We start from the raw sequence: 13558 nt of genomic DNA on the forward strand, positions 1-13558 counted from the left end.
GGGGAGAAATCGACGCACACACCATTTTTCCACGTATCTCTTCTTCTGCGGCCCTTTGCGGAGATTTTCCACTTTAAAACAGGTACTTTGTGCTTGAAAGAGACTTTGTTTGCTTTTTAAAGACTTAAGACACTTTATATCACTTTTCAGTGATATCTCTACAATTTCACATTGCATCTTTATTTGTTTTGACCTACAATTATCCTGATAAATATGATATATTTTTCTAAACACTGTGTGGTGTATTTTTGTGGTGCTATATTGTGTTATTGTATGATTTATTGCACAAATACTTTACACATTGCCTTCTAAGTTAAGCCTGACTGCTCGTACCAAGCTACCAGAGGGTGGGCACAGGATAATTTAGGATTGTGTGTGACTTACCCTGACTAGAGTGAGGGTTCTTGCTTGGAGAGAGGGTAACCTGACTGCCAACCAAAAACCCCATTTCTAACAGAGGCGTTGCAGCAACATTGGGCCTGCGGCGTCGTTCTCGGTCATTGCACTTAGCAGGAATCATGGCTCCGTTGCAGGTAGCGGTGTAGAGTCAGAAGGCGGCACCAGTTCTGAAGTTGCCCGGGAGTCAATGAACTTGGTTTCTTCTTGTTTGCACCAAAACTCACTCCCAAGGGCCAAGGAACTGGATTTGGTAAGCCAGGACTCTCAGCAAGCCAGGACTCTCAGCAAGAGAGCCTAGGTGCTGACAGATGAAGTCTTTGATGTCCCTGAGACTTTTTAACAGGAGGCAAGCTCAGTCCAAGCCCCTGGAGAACCTTTGGAAGCAGAATGTGGAAATCAAAGTTGATTCCTTTCACTTCCAGGACAGAAGCAGCAAACAGCAGGCCAGCACAACAAAGCAACAGGCAGAGAGGCAATCCCTCCCACAGCATCCAACTGTTGTTCTTGGCAGAATGTCCTCAGTCCAAAAGGATGCTAATGTTGTGGGGTCAGAGGTCCAGTACTTATACTCATTTCTGTCTTTGAAGTAGGAAAATGTCAAAGAGAAGTCTTTGTAGTGCACAAGACTCTGCCTTTCCTACCTTGGCCCCAGACACACTCTGGGGTCGGAGACTGCTTTGTATAAGAAGAGGAACAGCCCTATTCATGGGCAAGTGTCAGCTCCTCCCATCACTCAAGCTCAGGAAGACTCCTCAAGATATGCAGGGCACACCACAGCTCCCTTTGTGGGACTGTCTAGAGTGAATTCACAAAAAGACCAACTGTCATACTGGCACGGAATGGTTAAGCAATAAAATCGCCACTTTCTAAAAGTGACATTTTCAAACTTACAGTTTAAAGATCAACTTCACCAAAAGATGTATTTATATTGTGAGTTGAGAGACCCCAAATTCCAAATCTCTATCTGCTCCCAATGTGAAATTACACTTAAAAGATATTTCAAGATGTTAGACTTTTCATCCTTGGTGTGGTCTCCCTTAATTTTTTATCTCTGTTTCCCAGGTTGTTGATGAGTGCTGGACTCTGAATTTGCTGTTTTTGTTACTCTGGGCACTTTACCACTGCTAACAAGTGCTAAAGTGCAAGGGCTCATTTACAAAATGTGCATGTAATTGGCTTATCCATGATTGGCATATTTGATTTATTAGTAAGTCCCTAGTACAGTGCACTAGAGGTGCCCAGGGCCTGTAAAGCAAATGCTACTAGTGGGCCTGCAGCACTGGTTGTGCCACCCACACGACTAGCTCTGTAATTATGTCTCAGACCTGACTCTGCAGTGTCTATGTGTGCAGTTTTTAACTGTAAATTTGACTTGGCAAGTGTACTCACTTGCCAGGCCTAAACCCCTAAGGTAGGCCCTATGTAGCCCCAAGGGCAGGGTGCAGTGTATGGTTAAGGTAGGTTATATAGTAATGTTTTTTATATGTCCTGACGGTGAAATATTGCTAAATTCGTTTTTCACTGTTGCAAGGCCTGTCCCTCTCATAGGTTAACATGGGGGCTACCTTTAAATATGATTAAAGTGTAGATTCCCTTTGGGAGCGGATAGACATGTGGAGTTTGGGGTCTCTGAGTTCAAAATTTAAAAATACATCTTTTAGTAAAGTTGATTTTAAGATTGTGTGTTTGAAAATTCCACTTTTAGGAAGTGAGCATTTTCTTGCTTATACCATTTCTGTGACTCTGCCGGAGGGGAGGACTGGTCACACACCTGAAAGGGATGTGCCTGCCCTCACACAATGCAGACTTCAACCCCCTGCCGAGTGCCTGGGGCCTGGCCTGGCCAAGGCAGGATTTCACAATCAAGAGAGACTTTGCTTTGAAGTAGGCCTACTTCAAAGGAGAAAATGGGTATTATGGCACCCAAAACCACAGACTTTAGAACACTTCTGGAAACCAAAAGGAACCTCTGCCTGGAGAAGAGCTGAAGAGCTGAGGAAGAAGAGCGGCCCTGCCTGTGACTGTGCTTTGTGGAGCTATCCTGCAGTTGCTGCATCTGCCAGAGTAAGAGGGCAAAGACTGGACTTTGAGTGCCTTCCATCGTGTGAAGATCTCCAAGGGCTTGGTTTAGAGCTTGCCTCCTGTTGTTTGAAGTCTCAGGGACAGCAAATACTTCTCTCTGCCAGCACCTGGAGTCTCTGGAGAGACTCCTATTCTGCTTTGTGGTGCACATCCAGTTCCTGGGACCCTGACAGGAGAAGTTGGCAGCCTAAGAGGAAGAAATCCACACACAAAACACCGTGCGGGGAAAAGATTGACGCGACTCCAATCTGCGGCTGAAAAATTGACGCGCCACCAGCTTCGCAGCAGAAAATCGATTCTCACCTGTAACGCGACCGGAAGATCGGTGCACGGAGCTGGAGAAACGACGCGCAGCATCGCTGGTGGAAGCTGGTGAGATCGCAGCCCGCGCTGCATGGTTTTCGTATCATCGTGCGGCTGGATTTCCGACACAAACACTGCTGGGCGTGTAAAAACAACGAAGGCCTGCCCGGACCCGAGAGTGCTGACCGGATCAACACATCGCTGTCCTGCGGAGGGAATAAACGACACGCCCGACCTGACAAAAGGAGAAACGACGCAAGGTCTCTCTCGTGAGTGAAATTGAGGCATCGCAAGCCCTTTTTGACACACACTCGCCCGTGCAGGGCTACTTTTGATGCACCCTAGGTAAATTTTCATGCTAACAGTTTTAGTGTGTGTTCAAAACTACATGAAGACTCTTTTTTCAGCCCTCATCCTCCTGGACCTCTCTGCCGCTTTTGACACAGTCTGCCACGGCACCCTGATAGCCCGCCTCTTTAAAGCCGGAATACAAGACAAAGCCCTCGACTGGATCGCTTCCTTCCTCCACGGCCGAACCCAAAGTGTACGCCTCCCACCTTTCCGATCCACAGCCACCAACATCATCTGCAGCGTACCCCAAGGTTCCTCCCTCAGCCCTACACTGTTCAATATCTACATGCCCCCCTCGCACAAACGGCCCGCCAATACGACCTCAACATCATCTCCTACGCCGATGACACTCAACTCATCCTCTCCCTTACCAAAGACCCACACACCACCAAAACCAACCTCCACGAGGGCATGAAGGCCATCGCCGAATGTATGAGGAACAGCCGGCTGAAGCTGAACTCGGACAAGACGGAGGTCCTCATCCTTGGAACCACCCCCTCAGCCTGGGACAACTCATGGTGGCCGACCACAATTCGAACCCCTCCAACTCCCACCAACCATGCACGAAATCTAGGATTCATCCTCGACTCCTCCCTCTCCATGGCCAAACAGGTCAACGCAGTCTCCTCCTACTGCTACAACACCCTCCGCATGCTCTGCAGGATCTACAAGTGGATCCCAACTGAAACAAGAAGAACACAAGCCCTCGTCAGCAGCAGGCTAGACTACGGCAACGCACTCTACACAGGCATCCCTGCCAAACACCTACGACGCCTCCAGCGCATCCAAAATGCCTCCGCCCGACTGATCCTCAACATACCCCGCCACAACCACATCTCCCACCATCTGAGAGACCTCCACTGGCTCCCTGTGGACAAGAGGATCACTTTTAAACTACTCATCTACGCACACAAGGCCCTCCACAACACCGGATCTGCCTACCTTAACAGCAGACTCAACTTCTACACCCCCGCCCGCCAGCTCCGCTCCACGAACCTCGCCCTGGCCACCGTCCCCCGCATCCATCAAAAGACCTCCGGCGGCAAATCCTTCTCCTACCTCACCGCCAAGACCTGGAACTCCCTCCCGACCAACCTACGCCAGACCCAAGACCTCCTCACATTCAGAAGACTCCTCAAAACCTGTCTCTTCGATCAGTGAACAGCACCCCCCGCCCCCCCTCCAGCGCCTTGAAACCCTCACGGGTACATAGTGCGCTTTATAAATCTTATGATTGATTGATTGATTTTTGCTTTTTAATTGATAACTTGACCTGTGTATTGTGGATTTTTGTTGTTTTGGTTTTGTTTTGTTCAGATAAATATTCTCTATTTTTCTAAACCTGTGTTGTGTCATTTTGTAGTGTTTCCACTAAGTTATTGTGTGTGTTGGTACAAATACTTTATACCTAGCACTCTGAAGTTAAGGTTACTGCTCGTGCCAAGCTACCAAGGGGTTGAGCAGGGGTTAGCTGAGGGTGATTCTCTTTTACCCTGACTAGAGTGAGGGTCCTTGCTTGGACAGGAGGTAACCTGACTGCCAACCAAAGACCCAATTTCTAACACAAGGCCATCCCCATGTTATCCTATGGGAGAGGTATTCTTTGCAATACTAAAAAATAAGTTTAGCAGTATTTCACTCTCAGGATGTAAAACACACCTATAGATGTCCTTCCTTTTAAATACACTGTACCCTGCCCATGGGGCTGTCATGGGCCTACCGTAGGGGTGACGTACATGTAGTAAAAGGGAAGGTTTGGACCTGGCACTTGCCAGGTCGAAATGACAGTTTAAAACTGCACACACGGAAACTGCAGTGGCAAGCCTCAGACATGTCTACAGGGCTACTCATGTGGGTTGCACTCTAGCATTTGATTTAGAGGCCTTGGGCACACCTGGTGCACTTTACTAGGGACTTACTAATAAATCAAAAAAGGCGATCATGGATAAACAAATCACTAATACAATTTAGACAGAGAGCATATGAACTTTAGCACTGATTAGCAGTGATAAAGTGCCCAGAGTTCAGTGAATACGCGTGCTCGCGTTTCGGCGTTTCGGATTATATGAACGCCGTTTTGGCAATCTATTCGATATAACTTGTACACAGTAGGGACTACAATACAATTGAATTTTCATCATTAATATTGGACCATGGATTTAAGATTTTGATAATTCGGATCAAAGTGGCGAATATCAAGAAAAGTATGTTAAGTACGGACATTATTCATTGGATTATTGAGGATTTACCTAATCATGAGCCCTGAAGAAGTCGTTCGGGATCTAAACAAGAATTACCCATGACGAAACACGTGTTGGCTTGAATTGTATTACGGTTTGAATTGTATTACCACGGATGGGTTACCCAATATTTGAAGATTTTATTTTGGATCATTGGATTGGATTGGACATTTCGAACTTGTATTAAACTGGATGCTTTGTTTCTTTAAGACTACTCATTTTGGGTTTTATTTGTACTACTGTGTCCATAAATAGTGTGCCGCACATTGTATTATTGATAAAGTGCCCAGAGTCCTAAAGTCAACAGAAACAGGTCAGAAAAATTAAGAAGAAGAAGGCAAAAAGTTTGGGGATAAACCTACAAAAAAAGGCCAGGTCCAACACGGACCATACTCACCAGGGACACACTAAGGACAGGAGGCGTCATCAATCTATGTCACTGCATCACTGATGCTTTCAATATTCTGCCTAGCTGACTGCCAATCTTGTATTCATGTAAGTATGGGACCTCAGTGACAGGTGTCCTGACTCGTTGGCTGCTCTGCTTCTTGGCCAGCCAGTCCATAAGCTCCAACACATGAATAGGATGTTTGCAGAGGGTCTGCTGAGGGACCATGATGAACAGATCTGTGAGCCACACAATCCTCCTTCGCTGCTTGATTGCCCACTCTTCCTGTGCCACCTGGCCTCCATTGCTTTTTCCAGCTAGGGGAATGATTTCAATTACAAAAACTTTGGCAGCCCACCCACAGCGCTGATTGGCAGCCAATCCTTTATTTGTAATTCTTCACAGGAGGGATGGTGTGAACTTGCATGCATCTATCCCAAAGAAGGACTTAACCCTACTTGGTCACGTGATGTCAACTCTGTGGAAAGATTGTATCCATGTGATTTATCCATGTGATGCTAACTCAGTGGACAGTTTCCCTAGGTGAATTGAGTCAGTGTAGTACCTAAATATCAACTCCAATATATTATTAGCCCATAATATTGTGGTAAAAATAGTCTAAATATTATCAATAATTTAGAATATTGTTTACTAAAACATTGTGATGTTTAATATGGTTATTTTAATGTTGTAGGTGCAATGGCTATTATTTGTTAAATCATTGTCTTGTTTTTTTTTACTTTTTGCTTTTTTTTCTTTCCTATCTTTTACATTTGTTTGGGGTTGTGGATTATTTTCGGTGCTAGCAGGGGTAGTGGTATCATCATCACTCTTTATTAACATATTTATGACATAAGATACTTGTTGGACTTTTGCTGATGCAGGGTCATCCCCAGACTTTTTTGCCTCCTGCCTCCTATTTTTTTCTGACATGTTGCTGTTGGCTTTTCGACTCTGAGCACTTTACCACTGCTAACCAGTGCTAAAGTGCATATGCTCTCCTGTCTAAATTGTATGTAAGTGGTTTATCCATGATTGGCATATTTGATTTACTAGTAAGTCCCTAGTAAGGTGCACTAGAGGTGCCAGGGCCTGTAAATCAAATGCTACTAGTGGGCCTGCAGCACTGGTTGTGCCACCCACATAAGTAGCTCTGTAATCATGTCTCAGACCTGCCCCTGCAGTGTCTGTATGTGTATTTTTACACTGTAAATTCGACTTGGCAAGTGTACCCACTCGCCAGGCCTAAACCTTCCCTTTCCTTACATGTAAGGCACCCCTAAGGTAGGCCCTAGGTAGCCCCAAGGGCAGGGTGCAGTGTATGGATAAGGTAGGACATATAGTAATGTGGTTTATATGTCCTGACAGTGAAATACTGCCAATTTCGTTTTCACTGTTGCAAGGTCTGTCTCTCTCTCATAGGATAATATGGGGGCTACCTTTAAATATGATTAAAGTGTAGATTCCCCTAGAGAGTAGATGGACATGTGGAGTTTGGGATCCCTGAACTCACAATTCAAAAATACATCTTTTAGTAAAGTTGATTTTAAGATTGTGAGGTTGGAAATGCCACTTTTAGAAAGTGAGCATTTTCTTGCTTAAACCATTCTGTGACTCTGCCTTGTTTGTGGATTCCCTGTCTGGGTCAGTTTGACAGTTGGGTTGTTTTTCACCTCACACCAGACAGTGACACAAAGGGAGCTGGGGTGTAATCTGCATTTCCTGATTAGCCATCTCTGCTAGGAGGGAGGGGTGGAGTGGTCACTCTCATCTGAAAGGACTGTGCCGGCCTCTGACAATGCTGTCTCCAACCCCCTGGTGTGTGTCTGAGGCCTTGCCTGGGCAAGGCAGGATTTCACAAGAAGGTGTGAGTCCCCTTTGAAGGAAGGTGACTTCAAAGACTAAAATGGGTATAAGAAGGGCACCCAAACTTACAAACTTTAGAAACACTTCTGGAATCAAGGGGAACCTCTGCCTGGAGAAGAGCTGATCGCTGAGGAACAAGTGCTGCCCTGCCTGTGACTGTGCTTTGTGGAGCTTTCCTGCAGTGCTGCTTCTGCCAGAGTAAGAGGGCAAAGACTGGACTTTGTGTGCCTTCCATCTTGAAGAAGAAATCTCCAAGGGCTTGATGTAGAGCTTGCCTCCTGTTATTGAAGTCTCAGGGATAGCAAAGACTTCTTCCTGCCAGCACCTGGAGTCTCTGGAGAGACCCCTACTCTGCTCTGTGGTGCCCTTCCAGTTCCTGGGACCCTGAAAGGAGAGGCTGGCAGCCTAAGGACAAAAATACACGCACCGAGCGCCGTGCGGAGAAAAGATCGACGCAAATCCGATCGCGGCTGAGAAAACGACGCGACGCCGGCTCCGCAGCTGAGAAACGACGCCGCAGGAAACGCGACCGGAGAATCGACGCCCGGAGCAGGAGAAACGACGCGCCGCATCGCTGACGAAGGCTGAGAGATCGCAACCTGCGCCGCGGGACTTTCGGACCGTCGCGTGGCTGGCTTTTTCGACGCGCATCGCCGTGCCGAGTTGTTTTCAACGCATATAACCGTGCAGGGTTATTTTCGACGCACACCGCCCGTGCGGGGTTATTTTTGACGCAAACCAGGTACATTTACACGCTAGCAGCGCTAGTGTGTTGTTACAACTACCTAAAGACTCTTTTTATTTTAAACCTTTAAAAAATCATAACTTGACTTGTGTATGTTGGATTTTTGTCGTTTTGGTCTTGTTTTGTCTAGATAAATATTTCCTATTTTTCTAAACTGGTGTTGTGTCATTTTGTAGTGTTTTCATTGAGTTACTGTGTGTGTTGGTACAAATACTTTACGCCCAGCACTCTGAGGTTAAGCCTACTGCTCTGCCAAGCTACCAAGGGGGTAAGCAGGGGTTAGCTGAGGGTGATTCTCTTTTATCCTAACTAGAGTGAGGGTCCTTGCTTGAACAGGGGGTAACCTGACTGTCAACCAGAGACCCCATTTCTAACATTGGTGACCAGCGGTCGGGATTGGACTTGTATTTGTACTTGACATACAGTAATTAAGTGTACACTACTGTTTTGATCTCAGACCACTACGTGACCACATACTACTTGTTTGGTGATCTTTTGATTTTTTTCTTAAGGACTCTTTTTATTCTACTTCCATGATTTTGCTGATCCCTTGACTGATTCTTTTTACTTCATTGGGAAATTATTTTTTTCTGCCTTTTGGAACTTTGCACTTGTGACCATCATGTCTCAATCTGGAGATGCAACAGCTGGAGCTGTGTTTAAAATGGAGAAACTGAAGGAGTACTCAGTTGCTCAATTGAAACCGTTCCTTAAAGATCTTGACTGTCCCACTGAGAGCTCCACCAGGGAGGGGGAGCTGCAACAGGCACAGAGGGCTTGGGTGACAATCAAGAAGGCTGGAGGGCACACAGAGGAGGAGAATAAGGGTGGGGAAGTGCAGAGGATACACAGTGGTGTAGTGGAGGAACCTGTTACGCCTGGGGGGAGGGTCCCCAGGAGGGGTATCAGGGTGTCACCCAAGGGTCTGACTCCTGAAGAGTTACAGGACAGACAGGCAGAGAGGGAGTTCCAATGGGAGATGAAAAAGCTCAATTGGGAGTTGGAAGAAAGGAGGAGGAACTTAGAGATTAAAAAAATGATTTATGCTTACGAGCTTAAATTGAAAGAGCTGGAAGTCATGAGGGCTGAGTCCAGCTGGAATGGTGGCAGCAACAATTGTATATCCAGTGATGCTGCAGAAGTGCACATGCCCAGAGAGGTGGTGCCCTACTTGAAGGAGGGAGTTAACACACGCCAGGAGGTTCAGGGGTATGAGGTAGCTCCAGTGATGCACAGGGTCCCTGAGGTGGATTGGGGAACTGGCATGGGGAGTCATATTCCTACTGGTGGGAGGGACACTCTACTGACTCTAGTTGAGAGTGACAGGGAGAGGGGTTCCCCCCAAGTAGAAGTCCTGGTTATGGAGTGTGAAGACATCCCAGAAGAGTGTGGGTTGAGTGTCAGGGACAGTCAGGTACTGTCTCACCAGTCTCAGGAGGGTGATGTGGGGTGCTTTGTCAAAGCAGAGTCACTGGATGGTTGGGTGAAGGGTACTTTGGTTAATTCATGTGAGGGGCTGAGTGATGTAATTGCTGGAGAGCATATGTCTAGTCCTTATTTTCCAGAGCTATGCCAACACCAGGTGGAGTGTGAGTTCTCTGACCCCAGGGAGCTTACAATGGAGGCAGACTTCTGGGTGAGTACCAGAGAGTCTGAAGAGGCATTTGGGGGTGCTCCTGAGAGGAGTGGTCTAGGTAGTTCCCAACCAGGTGAGGTCGGGAAGGATTGTAGTGTCCCAGGTAGGTCCCAGTGTAGTGGGATGGGTGAGGGACCCCATGTCCAGTCTCAGAGGAGAGGGAATGGGGATGGGTTGAGGCCCAAGGTGCCCGAGATCCGGTCCCAGGTCCTGGAGGGTTCCCTGCGGGAACACCAGGAGGGGAGCCTAGCCTGTACCATAGGGCCATCTGTTGAGGGAGACCCCACAGTGTCAGGAGAACTTGGGGGGGCGGCTGTAGCCAGCGTCCCACCAGTTCTGGTGTCTGGCAGTACCACTCCTAGTGAGGGGGTGCAGAAGTCCAGACAGAGGGTTGAGAGGGGGTTGCGGACCCCAGTGGAGAACCTGGAGGGTCAGGGGTCAGCTCTGAGAGCAGAGCCCCCCATGAATGACCTTGGTGAGACCATTTCTGGGTTGGGGGGAATCCAGACTCTGTCAGATGGGCAGAGGTCAGGAGACCTGCGCCAGCCAGACTCTTGTGTGGCCCTTCGGGACAGTGTGTCCCTTGAGGGGGGTAAGTGTGCCCCCCTGGAAGTCCTGGTGTGCCAGGCAATGGTTCAACCGCAGGGTGGTGACTCTGGGTTGAATGATCAGGTTCAGGGGGTAAACTCTGACCTGATGGGGGGTAAGTGTGCTCCCAAGGAAGTCCTGGTGTGCCAGGCAGTGGTTCAACCGCAGGGTGGTGACCCTGGGTTGGATGACCAGGTTCAGAGGGTAAACTCTGACCTGGTGGGGGGTAGGTATGCCCCCCAGGAAGCCCTGGTTTGCCAGGCAGTGATCCAGTCTGTGGGTACAGACCCTGGATTGGGAGGCCAGGTTAAGGGTGTCCCCCCTGACCTGGAGGAAGGGGCTACTGCTAACAGTGCCCCTACCATGTTGTCTTCTGGGGGGGCCACTCCTAGTTGGGTGGTTCAGGACCCCAGAAGAGAGGGCAGGGGGAGGGAAGCCTCACCCCTGGCCCTAGTCCAACCTGAAGGTACAGACCCCAGGTTGGAGGATCAGTTGCAGGTTAACATCCCTGCACTGATGGAAGAATTGTGCAGGACTGCTTCTACAAGCACCCTGACAGTTTTTGACTCTGGGGGTGCCGCTTCTGCAGGGAGGGTACAGAGCCCCAGAGGGGAGGACCAGGGTCAGGTTAACATCCCTGACCTGGTGGAAGAGAGAGTGGTCAAAGGGTGCCAGGCACCTGGGGCTACCACCCCCCACTCTCCACAGTCCCAGTGGTTAGAGAGGCCTGAGGTCGGGCTCTCATCCCTGACAGTTGTCTGGGGCCACTGTGGCTGGCTGTCCTGGTGGACAGAGTTGCCCCTGGGGGGGGGAGGACGAGAGTCACACCCCGGGGGTGGAGTGGGCAACACCACTGTGTTGGCCCTGGTGGTACTATCTGCCCATTGCAATACATCTGTGAGCAAAGTAAAGTTAGGTGTTGCACAGATGGTGTCTGTAGATGTGGAGAAGGGTTCCCCATGGGTTAGCTTAGTGGGCCCTGAGAGTATGGACAGAGGGATCCAACTGGAGTCAGGAAGGCGTAGAACTGGAACATGCCCCTGCTGTTGTGGGCCTGGGTCCCTGTTCTATCGCCCCAATCAGGGAAGTACATCAAGGTATTGATTGTTCTCCCCTGGCTTTAGGCTGGTAGGGGGTCGTGTTGGACTTTTGCTGATGCAGGGTCATCCCCAGACTTTTTTGCCTCCTGCCTCCTATTTTTTTCTGACATGTTGCTGTTGGCTTTTCGACTCTGAGCACTTTACCACTGCTAACCAGTGCTAAAGTGCATATGCTCTCCTGTCTAAATTGTATGTAAGTGGTTTATCCATGATTGGCATATTTGATTTACTAGTAAGTCCCTAGTAAGGTGCACTAGAGGTGCCAGGGCCTGTAAATCAAATGCTACTAGTGGGCCTGCAGCACTGGTTGTGCCACCCACATAAGTAGCTCTGTAATCATGTCTCAGACCTGCCCCTGCAGTGTCTGTATGTGTATTTTTACACTGTAAATTCGACTTGGCAAGTGTACCCACTCGCCAGGCCTAAACCTTCCCTTTCCTTACATGTAAGGCACCCCTAAGGTAGGCCCTAGGTAGCCCCAAGGGCAGGGTGCAGTGTATGGATAAGGTAGGACATATAGTAATGTGGTTTATATGTCCTGACAGTGAAATACTGCCAATTTCGTTTTCACTGTTGCAAGGTCTGTCTCTCTCTCATAGGATAATATGGGGGCTACCTTTAAATATGATTAAAGTGTAGATTCCCCTAGAGAGTAGATGGACATGTGGAGTTTGGGATCCCTGAACTCACAATTCAAAAATACATCTTTTAGTAAAGTTGATTTTAAGATTGTGAGGTTGGAAATGCCACTTTTAGAAAGTGAGCATTTTCTTGCTTAAACCATTCTGTGACTCTGCCTTGTTTGTGGATTCCCTGTCTGGGTCAGTTTGACAGTTGGGTTGTTTTTCACCTCACACCAGACAGTGACACAAAGGGAGCTGGGGTGTAATCTGCATTTCCTGATTAGCCATCTCTGCTAGGAGGGAGGGGTGGAGTGGTCACTCTCATCTGAAAGGACTGTGCCGGCCTCTGACAATGCTGTCTCCAACCCCCTGGTGTGTGTCTGAGGCCTTGCCTGGGCAAGGCAGGATTTCACAAGAAGGTGTGAGTCCCCTTTGAAGGAAGGTGACTTCAAAGACTAAAATGGGTATAAGAAGGGCACCCAAACTTACAAACTTTAGAAACACTTCTGGAATCAAGGGGAACCTCTGCCTGGAGAAGAGCTGATCGCTGAGGAACAAGTGCTGCCCTGCCTGTGACTGTGCTTTGTGGAGCTTTCCTGCAGTGCTGCTTCTGCCAGAGTAAGAGGGCAAAGACTGGACTTTGTGTGCCTTCCATCTTGAAGAAGAAATCTCCAAGGGCTTGATGTAGAGCTTGCCTCCTGTTATTGAAGTCTCAGGGATAGCAAAGACTTCTTCCTGCCAGCACCTGGAGTCTCTGGAGAGACCCCTACTCTGCTCTGTGGTGCCCTTCCAGTTCCTGGGACCCTGAAAGGAGAGGCTGGCAGCCTAAGGACAAAAATACACGCACCGAGCGCCGTGCGGAGAAAAGATCGACGCGAATCCGATCGCGGCTGAGAAAACGACGCGACGCCGGCTCCGCAGCTGAGAAACGACGCCGCAGGAAACGCGACCGGAGAATCGACGCCCGGAGCAGGAGAAACGACGCGCCGCATCGCTGACGAAGGCTGAGAGATCGCAACCTGCGCCGCGGGACTTTCGGACCGTCGCGTGGCTGGCTTTTTCGACGCGCATCGCCGTGCCGAGTTGTTTTCAACGCATATAACCGTGCAGGGTTATTTTCGACGCACACCGCCCGTGCGGGGTTATTTTTGACGCAAACCAGGTACATTTACACGCTAGCAGCGCTAGTGTGTTGTTACAACTACCTAAAGACTCTTTTTATTTTAAACCTTTAAAA

This window comes from Pleurodeles waltl, chromosome 1_2, assembly GCF_031143425.1.
Source record: "Pleurodeles waltl isolate 20211129_DDA chromosome 1_2, aPleWal1.hap1.20221129, whole genome shotgun sequence".
In the NCBI taxonomy this organism is placed as follows: domain Eukaryota; kingdom Metazoa; phylum Chordata; class Amphibia; order Caudata; family Salamandridae; genus Pleurodeles; species Pleurodeles waltl.